Raw genomic sequence first — 14,328 nt, 5'->3', positions numbered from 1 at the left:
CGAAACTTGATATTGATACGTAAAAATTTCGAAAACTGGTATCAATTCGCCAACACCGTTCCGAATGTGATACTATCGTGTAATTTACTCTGATTTCCGAGACCAACAAATTAAATAGTCGTACTAATCCTCGCCACATCCACATGGCAGTTTAATTATTCTCCAGCGTGCATCACCGTTGCAAACTAACAGATTCCAAGCTAGATCTAGCTTATAGCATATAATACTTGTTTTTCGAGACGAAGAGCATACATGTTTACCTCCAATCTGCACATCTTGCCAAGTAGCCATACAATGGAGAGGCAGAGCGCAACACTTCTCGTGAAGAGGCCGAAGGAGAGGGAGGGCCAGGTCCAAGGATTGGCCGGCGAGGTATGGGAAGAGTCCACGAAGCTCTGGGAGGTGGTCGGCCCCGCCGTGTTCATGAGGCTGGTCCTCTACAGCTTGAACATCATCAGCCAGTCCTTCGATGGCCATCTCGGCGACGGTGAGCTCGCCGCCTTCTCCATCGCCAGCACCGTCATCTCCGGCTTTAACCTTGGCTTCTTTTTTTTTGAGAGAGAGAATTTTTCATTCATATCATGAATTCAGTACATAGTAGTTGACCCTTACAAGCACACTCAAACGCAAACATAAAGGACCATGAACACCTAGAGTTAATGTTCCTCTTGCAAGTCTCAGTTGCCTATCGATCTCTGTTTTTTGTGCGTCCAAAATTACGTTTGCTCACACACTCCGGTCGGGCATCATCGACTCCTACGACGAAAAGCATCGATCCATTGACTTTACAAATGTTACTCATAATCTTGATGAATTGCAGCTTGGCATGGCGAGTGCACTGGAGACGCTGTGCGGCCAGGCGTACGGCGCGAAGCAGTACGCAATGCTTGGCGTGTACATGCAGCGCTCGTGGATTGTCCTCTTGGCTTTCGCGGCGCTCCTTTCTCCGACCTACATCTTCAACGGGCAGCTGCTCAGCGCGCTTGGCCAGCCGGCCGACCTGGCCCGCAAGGCCGGCGTGGTCAGCGCGTGCCTGCTCCCGCTGCACTTCATGTACGCCATCCTCCTGCCGCTCAATAAGTTCCTCCAGTGCCAGAGGAAGAACGCTGTCACCGCGGTGACCACCGCCGTGGCGTTCCCGGTGCACGCCGCGGTGACCTGGCTGCTGGTCAACTACTTCGGGCTCGGAGTCATCGGCGTCGCCATCGCGCTCAACTTCTCATGGGCACTCGTCGTGGCGCTGCAGCTCGCGTACGCCGTCGGCGGTGGCTGCCCGGAGACATGGGGAGGGTTCTCGCCGCTGGCGTTCGTGGACATCTGGGGGTTCGTCAAGTTGTCCTCGGTGTCCGGGTCATGTTCTGGTATTTCTTTATTTTATTATCATCATCACGGTGCTTTCAACTTCTGGTAGGTAATATAAGGGAGACACACCAACTTTATATATTTTCCTTTTTTCTTGTCTTGCCTATGGATGCAGCTTGGAGAGTTGGTACTACAGGGTTCTGATCTTCATCACTAGGTACACGAAGAACGCGGAGCTTGCCGTGGATGCCTTGTCTATCTGGTAGAACTACCTTATCTCCATTTCATATTGGCTTAACATTTTTCCAAAACCTATTTACAGTTACAGAGACGACTTCTTCCTTTGCGATCTAACGTTTCACTACTTATTTTGCCATGAACAGCTTGAGTTTGACTGGACTGGAGATGATGATTCCGTTGGGGTTCTTGGCAGGCACCGGGTAAGCAAAGCACACCAGACATGGACACTCCAGTGTACTACTCCACCACTCTTTGCCTCTTTGCACGGAATCCCGACACCCTCCCCTGGTTTTGTTTTGCAAGGGTGCGGGTCGCTAACGAGCTCAGCATGGGCAACGGACACCGGGCGAGGTTCGCCACGATGGTGTCAACGACGACCTCCTTTGTAATAGCATATTCGTCTGCTGGGTGGCGTTGGGCCTCCATAGCAGGCTCGCCCTCATCTTCTCGTTGACACTAGTAGAAAACAAGGCTTTGGTTCGGGCCTGGCCAGCCGGGCATTAGACCCGGTTCATGAGCTCAAGGGGCCGGCTGGGGCTTCGTGGACATTGGTCCCGATTCATCTGGACCCATTTGTCCCAGTTCTAGATACAAACCGGGACCACTGGACCGCACTCCTGGCCCGCATCCATTGGTACCGGTTCGTGCCTTGAATCGGTATAGAAGGGGGGCTTTAGTCCCGGTTTATGCCACGAACCGGGACAAACAATTTGCCTATATATACCCATCGCCACGGCAGAGCACTCTGTTTTTTCTGGCCGGCGAGGGGAGGGCATTTGGGTACTCTAGCTCACCTTCTATGCACATGAGGTGTTCGATGAAATGTCCGAGCCACGCTAGTTAATCATTCTCCTCTCAAAACTCGACCTCCGAGCTCCATTTTCCCCCGAGATTTGTCTAGGTTTAGCGTTCCGTCACGTCATGTCCACGTCTTCACCGCCGTCGATCGCCCGCGCCGATCTCGTCGCCGGCACCACCGTGGTGAGCCTCTTGTTCTTATCTTCTTTCTGAAAGAAAGAAAATTCTTACTTCAGATAGAAACTTGTCTAATTTTCTTACTTTTATTATTTCTTGTTATTATATAGTGCGATGATTTTGGTATCTGCCCCTGTCGGCCATCATCCTGTCTATGATTCGGATGTAGTATATATTATCTTTTGACAACTATTTGACTCATTTATTGTTTCTGACAATTATGCCGACCAACATGACATAGATTTTATTTATCTAGGAGGTGGTTGAACCGGAAATTACAACCGACCCTATTGTCGACAAGTTAAATTTAGTTGAAGAAGAAAACAATTACTTGAAGGAAAAAATAAGAAAAATTGAGGAGGAGAAGATGATATTGGAGTTGCATGTTGCGGATGTCGTCGATGATCACAAGATCAAGATGGATGCAATGCGGTTGACGATTAGGAGGATTAGAAAATATGCCATTCATACCGAGGCTTGGTATCATTATGCAGTTTGATCAGTTGTTACCTTGGTTGCGATTATGATCGCATTTGTTTTTGCATTTAAATGTTTTACATAATTTCAATGTATGGTTTAATTAGATGCTCCGGAGAGCTATATGTTGCACATGCTATGTAGGTGAAATCCCTTTGTAACAGACTAGTTTCCGTATGAAATCCTGATACTTCGAAAGATATTGTCCGTTTTATACACAAAATACATCCAGTTTTTGCTGTAACCCTCTGTACTTTCTTGCACATGCTATGTGCGTGAAATGATGATACCATACCAACTTGGAACCTTTTCCGAGTTCATTTCAAATGCTTTTCAATTTTATGGTCTTATAGCTCAAAATAATCAGTAAATGCACGAAAAATAACAAATGAAGTCAGAAAAGATTGTAAATTGATGATGTGGCTTTGAATGGTGCATTTTGAACACAGAAAAACTATGGAGTTCAAATAAGTTCAAAAAAATGAAATCCCTTTGTAACAGACGAGTTTCCTTATGAAACCCTCATACTTCAAAAGAGATTGTCCGTTTTGTACACGAAGTGCATCTAGTTTTTGCCGTAACCCTCTCTACTGTCTTGCACATGCTATGTGGGTGAAATGATGATACCATGCCAACTTGGAACCTTTTCAGAGTTTATTTCAAATGCTTTTCAATTTCATGGTCTTATAGCTCAAAATAATCAGTAAATGCATGAAAAATAACAAATGAAGTCCGAAAGGGTTGTAAATTGATGATGTGGCTTTGAATGGTGCATTTTGAACACAGAAAAACTATGGAGTTCAAATAAGTTTAGAAAAATGAAATCCCTTTATAACAGACGAGTTTCCGTATGAAACCCTCACACTTCGAAACATATTGTCCGTTCTGTACACGAAGTGCATCCAGTTTTTGCCGTAACCCTCTCTACTTTCTTGCACATGCTATGTGGGTGAAATGATGATACCATGCCAACTTGGAACCTTTTCAAAGTTCATTTCAAACGCTTTTCAATTTCATGGTCTTATAGCTCAAAATAATTAGTAAATGCATGAAAAATAACAAATGAAGTCAGAAAGGGTTGTAAATTGATGATGTGGCTTTGAATGGTGCATTTTGAACACAGAAAAACTATGGAGTTCAAATAAGTTCAAAAAATGAAATCCCTTTGTAATAGACGAGTTTCCGTATGAAACCCTGATACTTCGAAAGAGATTGTCCGTTTTGTACACGAAGTGCATCCAGTTTTTTCTGTAACCCTCTCTAGTTTCTTGCACATGCTATGTGGGTGAAATTATCATACCATGCCGACTTGGAACCTTTTCAGAGTTCATTTCAAATGCTTTTTAATTTCATGGTCTTATAGCTCAAAATAATCAGTAAATGCATGAAAAATAACAAATGAAGTCAGAAAAGGTTGTAAATTGATGATGTGGCTTTGAATGGTGCATTTTGAACACAGAAAAACTATGGTGTTCAACTAAGTTCAAAAAAATGAAATCCCTTTGTAACAGACGAGTTTCCTTATGAAACCCTGATACTTCGAAAGAGATTGTCCGTTTTGTACACGAAGTGCATCCAGTTTTTGCCGTAACCCTCTCTACTTTCTTGCACATGCTATGTGGGTGAAATGATGATACCATGCCAACTTGGAACTTTTTCAGAGTTCATTTCAAATGCTTTTCAATTCCATGGTCTTATAGCTCAAAATAATCAGCAAATGCATGAAAAATAACGAATGAAGTCGGAAAGGGTTGTAAATTGATGATGTGGCTTTGAATGGTGCATTTTGAACACAGAAAAACTATGGAGTTCAAATAAGTTCAAAAAAATGAATTCCCTTTGTAACAGACGAGTTTCCGTATGAATCCCTGATACTTCGAAACAGATTGTCTGTTTTGTACACGAAGTGCATCCAGTTTTTGCTGTAACCCTCTCTACTTTCTTGCACATGCTATGTGGGTGAAATGATAATACCATGCCAACTTGGAACCTTTTCAGAGTTTATTTCAAATGCTTTTCAATTTCATGGTCTTATAGCTGAAAATAATCAGTAAATACATGAAAAATAACAAATGAAGTCAGAAAGGGTTGTAAATTGATGATGTGGCTTTGAATGGTGCATTTTGAACACAAAAAAACTATGAAGTTCAAATAAGTTCAAAAAATGAAATCCCTTTGTAATAGACGAGTTTCCGTATGAAACCCTGATACTTCGAAAGAGATTGTCCGTTTTGTACATGAAGTGCATCCAGTTTTTGCCGTAACCCTATCTACTTTCTTGCACATGCTATGTGGATGAAATGATGATACCATGCCAACTTGGAACCTTTTCAGAGTTCATTCCAAAGGCTTTTCAATTTCATGGTCTTATAGCTCAAAATAATCAGTAAATGCATGAAAAATAACAAATGAAGTCAGAAAGGGTTGTAAATTGATGATGTGGCTTTGAATGGTGCATTTTAAACACACAAAAACTATGGAGTTCAAATAAGTTCAAAAAATGAAATCCCTTTGTAACAGACGAGTTTCCATATGAAACCCTGATACTTCGAAACAGATTGTCCGTTTTGTACACGAAGTGCATCCAGTTTTTGCTGTAACCCTCTCTATTTTCTTGCACATGCTATGTGGGTGAAATGATAATACCATGCCAACTTGGAACCTTTTCGGAGTTCGTTTCAAATGCTTTTCAATTTCATGGTCTTATAGCTCAAAATAATCAGTAAATGCATGAAAAATAACAAATGAAGTCAGAAAGGGTTGTAAATTGATGATGTGGCTTTGAATGGTGCATTTTGAACACAGAAAAACTATGAGTTCAAATAAGTTCAAAAAATGAAATCCCTTTGTATCCGTATGAAAGCCTGATATTTCGAAACAGATTGTCTGTTTTGTACATGAATTATCATAAAATAAAATCAATAAGTTACTTGAAACAAAATAATATAAACTTTAATAAAATATATAAGTAGAAACAAAATAAAATAAACTTTAATAACATAAATAAAATTTAAGAAACTAAAATTATCAAAGTATTTTCTGTTTAAAACATTATAAGCAACCTCTAGTATTATGGAAACTAAAATTATATAAAATTGATGCAACTAAAATTATCAAAGTATTTTCTGTTCAAAATCATTAAAAGCAAAAAGAATTTTCATAAAGAACTTTTTTGTTAGAAACTTTAATGGTAAAAAGAATTATCATAAAATAAAATAAATAAGTAATTAGAAACAAAATAAAATAAAAAAATAAGTATTTTGTTGTAAGTAGAAACAAAACAAAATAAATAAAGAAAAAAAGAAAACTGGGGAAAAATAAAAAATTTGCCACCCAAAGTGCCACCAGAGCCTGAATACGACTAGAAACCCATCCATGGGTCAGGATTCAGGCCCGTAGAAGGGCCTGTAGGCCCACAGGCATAGTAGTGTGAGATTTGGCCCATAGGCCTGCAGTACTGAGGAGTTCAATGGAGATGGCGCAGCCGCGCTTATATACAGGTGCGGCCGCTCCTCAGCTAGCGAGGTGGGACTAAACATCCCACCGCACCGCGCCAGTGCAAGGCCTTTGGTCCCGGTTGGTGGCACCAACCAGGACTAAAGGGGGGCATTGGTACCGGTTGGTGCACCAACCGGTACCAATGCCCCCCTTTAGTCCCGGTTGGTGCCACCAACTGGGACCAAAGGCCTCTGCTTCTCGTCCTTTGGGCTGCTGAAAAGAGACCTTTGGTCCCGGTTGGTGACACCAACCGGGACTAAAGGGGGCATTGGTACCGGTTGGTGCCACCAACCGGTACCAATGGCTTTGCTATATAAGCCAGCACTTGTGAAAATTTCGTCAGTTCTTTGATCCCTCCGACGACGCTGCCAGGCTGCCCGAGCTTGCCATGCCTCTGTCGCGCCCCCGACCACACCGACGTTGCCTCGTCCCGACCACGCCACCGTCGCCCTGCCCCCCCCGACCATGCCGCACGCCCTCGTCATGCCTCTGCAGCACCCCCGACCCGCCCCGTCGACGCCGTCGCCGCCCTCTGCCCTGTCGATGCCATCGCCCCTGCCCCGACCACGCCGCCGTCGCCCCTGCCCCGACCACGCCGCTGTCGCCGCCCTCTACACCGACGCTGGCGTCGTGCCTCTGCCCTGACCACGCCGCACCTCTCCTTGGTCAGGTCGACGCCGCCCCCCTGTCCTCTCCTCTATTTTCTTAATTATATGATGTTTTTTTCCAGATTATATGTATATGTGTGAGTATATGTATGTGTGTATATCTGATTATATGTCCTTTTTAGATTTTTTGTTCATATATATGATGATTTGTTTTTTGCATTTTTATAAAAATGTATATACGTATGTATGTTCTCTGTGCATATAAATTTTAGATTTTTAGTACATTTGGGTACATTTTAGGTTAGTTTTATCTATATATGTTCTATGATTTAGTATATTTTAGGTTAGTTTCATTTTTAGAAAAGTTTTATATATTTATGAAAAGAAGGAAGAGAAGGAAGAAGGAATAAGAAGAAAAAGTTTTATATATGCAGAAGTTACATTTTTAGAAAAGTATTATATATCTAGCTAGGAAGATAAGGAAGAAGAAGAAAAAGAGTGAGAGGAAAAAGGGAAATAAGAAGAGGAAGAAAGGAGAAGAAGAGGAGAGGTAGAAGAGGAGAAATAAATAAAAAGAGGAAAAAAGAAAAAAAAGAAGAGGAGAAGAAGAAAGGAATAGAGAATATTTTCTATTTCTTCTTCTTCTTCTCTATTCGTTTCTTCTTCTCCTTTTTTTTCTCCTTTTTTTTCTTTGATCGCTTCTCTTCTATTCCTTTCTTCTTCTCCTCTTTTTATTTCCTCTTTTGTCTTCTTATTTTTTATCAGGTATGTCGTTGTCGATATACCCCCTCCGGATAACTTCAAAATGAGGGGGGGGGGGTCGATATACCCCCTCCCCGATAACTTCGACATGAGGGGCGGTCGATATATATACCCCCTCTCGGCCGTGATAACTTATACCACGGGAGCACCCCCTGGCCCTCTCGCTCAACCAAAACTCTCGAGGACACCCAAACCCTAGAAAAAAACGATGTTGGTCTCCTACCCCCTCCCGCCGCGTCCCTACCCGACAAACTCTCTCGAGGCCACCCAAATTTACCAAGTTAAAAGAGCGTTGTCATCGAGGCCACCCCAAACCCTTGAAGCGTTGTCGAGGCCACTCCAAACCCTTGAAGCATTGTCGAGGCCACCCCAAACCCTTGAAGCGTTGCCGAGGCCACCCCAAACCCCAGAGAAGCAGCATCGAGGCCACTAATATGATTCCTTATTGTGATTAGCTAGCTAGTTCTACGTTTGCCACTAATATGTCCATCTGTCATGTTTGAATAATAATTGCCATGTTGTAAATATTTGCAGAAACTATGGAGCACCCTCGAGACGAAGCAACAGAAGTGATGTTGGGGGAAATAATTGCAAAAGGAAGTGATGTCATCTTGTCATTTCTCAATGACACCGATGGTCTGGAAGGACAGGGTGAAGAAGAAGGCTATGATTATGATGGCTCCGGTGACCCATTAATGCCGGTACAAGAAGACGACTATGATTATGATGGCTCCGATGACCCAATGCCGGTACAAGAAGGAGATCGTGATGACGGCTCCGGTGATCGAACCGAGTCCGGCCAGGTATATATATTAGTTAAGCCTGTGTTGACTAGCTAATTGATGCATTCATTGTTTTTGTATGTACACATATTAATTAACTCTCGTCTTTCTTCTTTTTCTATCCCTCTGGGTCGAGCACAACTTCGGTAAAGAGACGAGGCCTGAAGAAAAAGTTGCGCTCGGATGAAAGGTTTGAGATCACAGCAATCGGGCGCGATGGCAAGCCGATTGAACCGTACCGGACAAAGGAAGCATTTGCTAATCAGTGCAGGGTTCTTGTTAGGGATAAGATCCCGATCAGTATCCAGCAATGGTTAAAGCCTAAGAATGAAGACCCCGAGGTGTCTTATGTCTCCGATATGCAGAAAGAAGATCTTTGGACAACGCTTAAGGCAAATTTCACCCTACCGCCAGAGCAGGATCCAGAGAAGCCAGTTATAGAGGAATTGATCAAGTCTCATGCTCTTAAGAAGATGGCAGAACTATTCAGGAGGTGGAAGAATGAGCTGAAAACATTTGTCGACAAAGAAATTACACCAGAATTTACCAGCCAGTTTGAGAAGATCAGTGATCACTGGCCCGCAATTGTGGCCCACAAGACATCGGAAAAGAGAAAGAAGATGTTAACGACAAACAAGAAAAATGCTGCGAAGAAGAAGCATCACCATCGCACGGGGTCAGGTGGCCACCACACAGCCCGACCTTTGTGGGACAAGGCTCAGAATGACCTAATTGCTAAAGGGGTCGAACCAGAGACAGTGAACTGGCCAGACCGTTGCCGAACTTGGTTCTTCGGGGTTGGCGGAACCTTGGACCCTATATCAGGGAAGTGCGTTTGGACGGAAGAGAAACTGCGAATACCCGTCACGAGGCTTCAGGAGTATATCGAGAAAGAGCAGCAAGGGACGTTCGTTCCAGACAGAGAGAAGGACGAGCTCACAATGGCCCTCAGGAATCCTGAGCACCCTGGACGGACACGAGGCATGCCAGGCTCCGTTCCGTGGAAGGTTGGGTTTCCGAACGCAGGGGGTTACAAATGCCAGGAGAGGAGGAAGAAAGTGGAGCATAGCCAACTACAGGCGCTGCATGAAAGGGTACAAGGGCTAGAGGAACGAGAAGCAGATCGCAGCAAACGACCTGCCGAAGCTTCCCTTGAAGCTACCCCACCATCTCAGCGAAGAAGCAGCGTGGCTTCCACCAAGCAGACTTAGCAGCTGGAGCCTGTCTTCACGGCTCCTGCTAGCTACCCCGTGGATGCTATCACGGAGTCTCAACATTGCCACCTTATGGCGCGATGGATGACATTGAAAGTCAAGGCGGCTGTTGGCTCTGTTTTACCTACTAAACCTGACACAACCTACCACGGCCGGTCGATTCCAGAAGGATATGCTAGGGTGATGGTGGATCAAATAATGGACGGATTTGAGGACCTTGAGCTTGACCACCCTATGGGTGAAGGGGAGATTCGGCTGGGTTCTTCTCTGAAGACTCCATGCCTATGGAGGAAGGAGCTCATCAACCTTCCGAACTAGACACCTCCGCCTCCTCCTCCTCCTCTGGCGAGTCAGGGCCCTCCGCCTCCTCCTCTGGCGAGTGATCAGGGCACTCAGCCTCCTTCTCTGGCGTGTGGCGGCAGTCCGCCTCCTTCTCCGCTTGCGCTGGTGCGCCCGAGCAGCCAGCCTCCTCCTTCTCCGCCTCGTCAACAAGGGTGGAAGAGACCCGCCGCCGCTCCGGCTGCTCCGGCGCGTCGTCCTTCTCCTCCGCCTCGTAAGAAAGGACAGACAGCTGCAGCCGCTCCGTCTGCTCCGGCGTCTAGCAGTATAGCCAGAGGCAGGCAATACAGATACGGTCCTTCTCTGAAGACTCCAGAGAAGTTACCATACGAGAGGAGCCAGGTGGAAAACACGAAGATCGTGCAAGCCGAAGTGAACAACTTCTTTGAAGGGGTGAAAGCAAAGAAACATCCACCTCCGGAGGAGAAGATAGATCCAGTAAAAGTGAAGCGTTCTCTGGCTGCCCTGAAGAAACCACCAAAGTCTCCGGCGAAAGGCAACTATGCGCATTCTTACAAAGTCATTTATCAAAGCGGAGTGGTCGGGAAGTACTGTCAGTAGTCAAAGGTTAGCAGAACGACGAGCTGGGAAAAAAGTTGCCCAGCTCGGCGAACAAGCGAACCAATCGTCCCCCCGCTCAAGGTGTTTAGCGATATCGTCGCTAATCATCCGGGGATCTTGCCCGGTACCAATCCTGCAGATTACCTGCCCGACGATGCAAATTTTGATTTCTTGGAGGTGGACGAACACAAATACGTGTACGGGAAGCCTCTTGTCAAAGATGAAAGATCTCTAACAACGATGATGCAAAGATTCCATGATTGGTACATGAAAACCCGTAGAGAGTCTAAGGGGAGTAATATTTTGACGCTAAGAGTTAGAGAGGAGCATGACCTCGTTGGAATTGAACTGTTGAATGTTCCATTTGAGGACTTCTTCGCATTTTCAATCTAAAGGCCTTCGATAAATTAATGATCACTTGCTACTGCCTGTAAGTAGTACTACTTCTGTCATTAAGTCTCTATATATAGGTCAAGTCTTTCATTGCATGTATTTTTAATTATCCTCACTATATTATGCAGATTGAAGATCGCCGAATTGAAGAAAAGACAAATCGGTGATATTGGGTTCATTAACACAAATCTCATAGATGCATTTATGGTTGAATTTCAGGCCAAAGATACCGAGGCCAAGCTGCTACAATCGTTTGTATTGAATCAAAACAAAGATATAATACTCTTCCCTTACGAATTCCAGTGAGTGTTACTATCTTGTGCATATTCGGTTTCCCTTATTAGTCAAGGTTATAGTAATGTAATTGATGAGTTATGCATGCGTGCGTAGCTTCCACTATATTCTCCTAGAGATTAAGCTTGAGCAGGGAATAGTAACCGTCTTAGACTCAAGATGAAAAGATCCCAAGGAGTATGCGGACATTACTGAAATTCTAGAGAAGTAAGTTAAATCGATCATTATCGCACCATATTGGCAACTTTGTTCATTTCCTGATATCAAGTAATTGTTTTCTTTGTCTGGCAGGGTTTGGAAAAAAATTCACCTCAAAAACTCCGGGACTGCCGAAGAAGCTGCAATTTAGACACCCGAAAGTAAGTACTATAGTAGCATGTTCCACGCATCTCCTAGTGATTCAAGCGCTAGTTTCATCAATACTATTTAGCATGCTTGCTAACTATCAGTTTGATTGACCTCTACTTCTTGTAAAGTGGTTGTGGCAGGAACAAGGGAATGATTACTGTGGATACTACATTTGCGAGTCCATCCGCCACACGACCTCTGAGCGGGGCTACTCTGACAAACAATATGAAGTGCGTAAATAATAATATTCACAATTTTATTTTATTACCATCATTTGTGTTCAGTTTCATTTATTCATATATATGTATTGACCCCCTTCTTCAAATTAGATATTTCGGATGCGGGATGAACTCCTACCATCAGATCGTATGCGAGGAATTCAAGAGGAATTGGAGGCATTCTTTCTTGACCACGTGATCGCTAAAGACGGAGAATACCATGTGGACCCTAATCAGTTGGTTTTTAATTAGGTGATTATATTGTAAGAGATAATTATATTGTATATATGTAGCCAGTAGCGTCGGATAGATATACAAGAACTTGTTGTTCGACCAATCTCTCAGAGAAGGAGAGGTGGTCGATATCACTTCTCTCTATATGCATATGTTCATGACGATCTTCTGTTTCCTTCATTTGCTTACTAGCTAGCGTGTCCAGTCCTCTCTATACGTATAGTACGTAGCGTCGACCAAGCACAGAGATAAGAGAGGACACTTCTCTCTATTAATTAGATAGCTAACACAATATATGAAACACCTAAATTAACCCCGCAAAACCCCCTAACCTCCCCTTTCTAAAAAAAATCCCAGCACCTGAAATGCTGACGCGTGGATGCCTATTGGTCCCGGTTGGTGCCACCAACCGGGACCAAAGGGCCTCCTGCCTGGGCTCGCCGCACCGACCACATGGAGGCCCATCTGTCCCGGTTCGTGTAAGAACCGGGACTAAAGGCCAAGGGCATTAGTAACGACCTTTTTGTCCCGGTTCCAAAACTGGGACAAAAGGCCCTTATGAACCGGGACAAAAGGCCCTTTTTCTACTAGTGTGAGCAAGGCCGTGATCGATGTCGTGGACGACATGTCCGTCCTGCTGGCCCTCACCATCCTCCTCAACGGAGTCCAACCTGTCCTTTCAAGTAGTAAGAACTTTACTTGGTTATTTACCCCATGTCATACAACAATTAGCTCGAGCCATATGCAGAAAACAGGGAAATAAGCTTGCTGCTGCACCTATGAGCTGCAGGAGTTGCCATTGGGTCAGGTTGGCAAGCGCTGGTTGCATATGTGAACAGTGTTCCCGAGCTGTAGCGAGATGTGTGAGGTAAGATACACCCCTGACGCTTTTAACTTTTCTTATTAATTTGTTTGTTTCACCCTCTGACTGGTGGGACCCAACGTACTACGTGGAGAGAGGTAACGTGACTAAGGCTGCATTATTTCTGCACCACTGTGGATAGTCTTACCACCAAAGCCACATGACATGATTATGATTTAAATCCCAATGACTCCCACACACACAAAAAAACACGGCATACTTGTCACACGAATGCAGGAATGTATAAAAGGTTATTTTCCTCTTGTTGAACATAACGGGAGGGTTGTGTAGCTGGTTAGCCTGTTCGCTCATCAAACTTGAGGTCTCGGGTTCGATAACTACACTTGAGCATAATTCGTGCCAGGAGGATTCTTTCACTGGTCAAAATGGATGGATACTGAGCTATATGATCTCGTAGTGACCGTATAATCACCTCATCACGTATAAGCTGCAGTCTCGTCGCTTGTTTTCTAGGGTTTGCACTCTTCACACTCTCTTCAGCATATATATACACGCTGGAGCCTCAGTGCTTGTAGTTGCTCTCTTCACACTCTCTCACTCTCTGCAGATCTAAACAAGACTTCCTTGGCCTCTCTCTCCCCTCACGGCTGGTCTGCTTGTAGTTGCTCTATTCACACTCTCTAGATCTAAACAAGACTTCGTTGGCCTCTCTCTCTCCCCTCACCGTTGGTCAAGGAGCTGGCAGGATCCGTCCGCCGGGAAGGGAAGGAGTCTTAACGTTGTTGCCGTCAGCGAGGGAGGGAATCCACTACCGGCGCAACCGTTCACTTTCACCCAGCAGCAGCGCGGGAGGGCCTCCAACCCCTTCTTCTTCACCGCCGTACATAGTGTGGGCCGAACGGTCTCCGGTCGCCCACCGAACCACATCCCAAGAACCTTAAGGTATAATTTACTTATTCCACATGCATTGCTCTAGCTGCATGTGGGCTTTTTCCGCTTCTGCACTCAAATCTAGGTGTTGGATCAAACAGGAAAGTAGTGGGGAAAGTTGTATACCATGAATCTAGGACGTAGTTCAAAGAGGAAAGGAATGGGGGAAAGTAGTGGGAAAAGTTGTATAGCATGAATCTAGGACGTGGTTCAAAAAGGAAAGGAAGGGGGAAAGTTGTATCGCATGAATCTAAGACGTGGTTCAAAGAGGAAAGGAATGGGGGAAAGTAGAGGGGAAAGTTGTATAGTATAAATCTAGGATGTGGTTCA

The 14,328-nt window shown here is 44.5% G+C and overlaps 1 pseudogene; it reads left to right on the top strand.

Annotated features, from left to right (window-relative positions):
• The first annotated feature begins 294 nt into the window (after positions 1-294).
• LOC123101374 (protein DETOXIFICATION 27-like) lies at positions 295-13,100 on the top strand (annotated as a pseudogene).
• Positions 13,101-14,328: the final 1,228 nt, after the last annotated feature.

This window comes from Triticum aestivum, chromosome 5A, assembly GCF_018294505.1.
Source record: "Triticum aestivum cultivar Chinese Spring chromosome 5A, IWGSC CS RefSeq v2.1, whole genome shotgun sequence".
Classification (NCBI taxonomy): domain Eukaryota; kingdom Viridiplantae; phylum Streptophyta; class Magnoliopsida; order Poales; family Poaceae; genus Triticum; species Triticum aestivum.
Note: the sequence above shows the minus strand (reverse complement) of the source record. Positions and strands in the feature narration are given on the sequence as shown.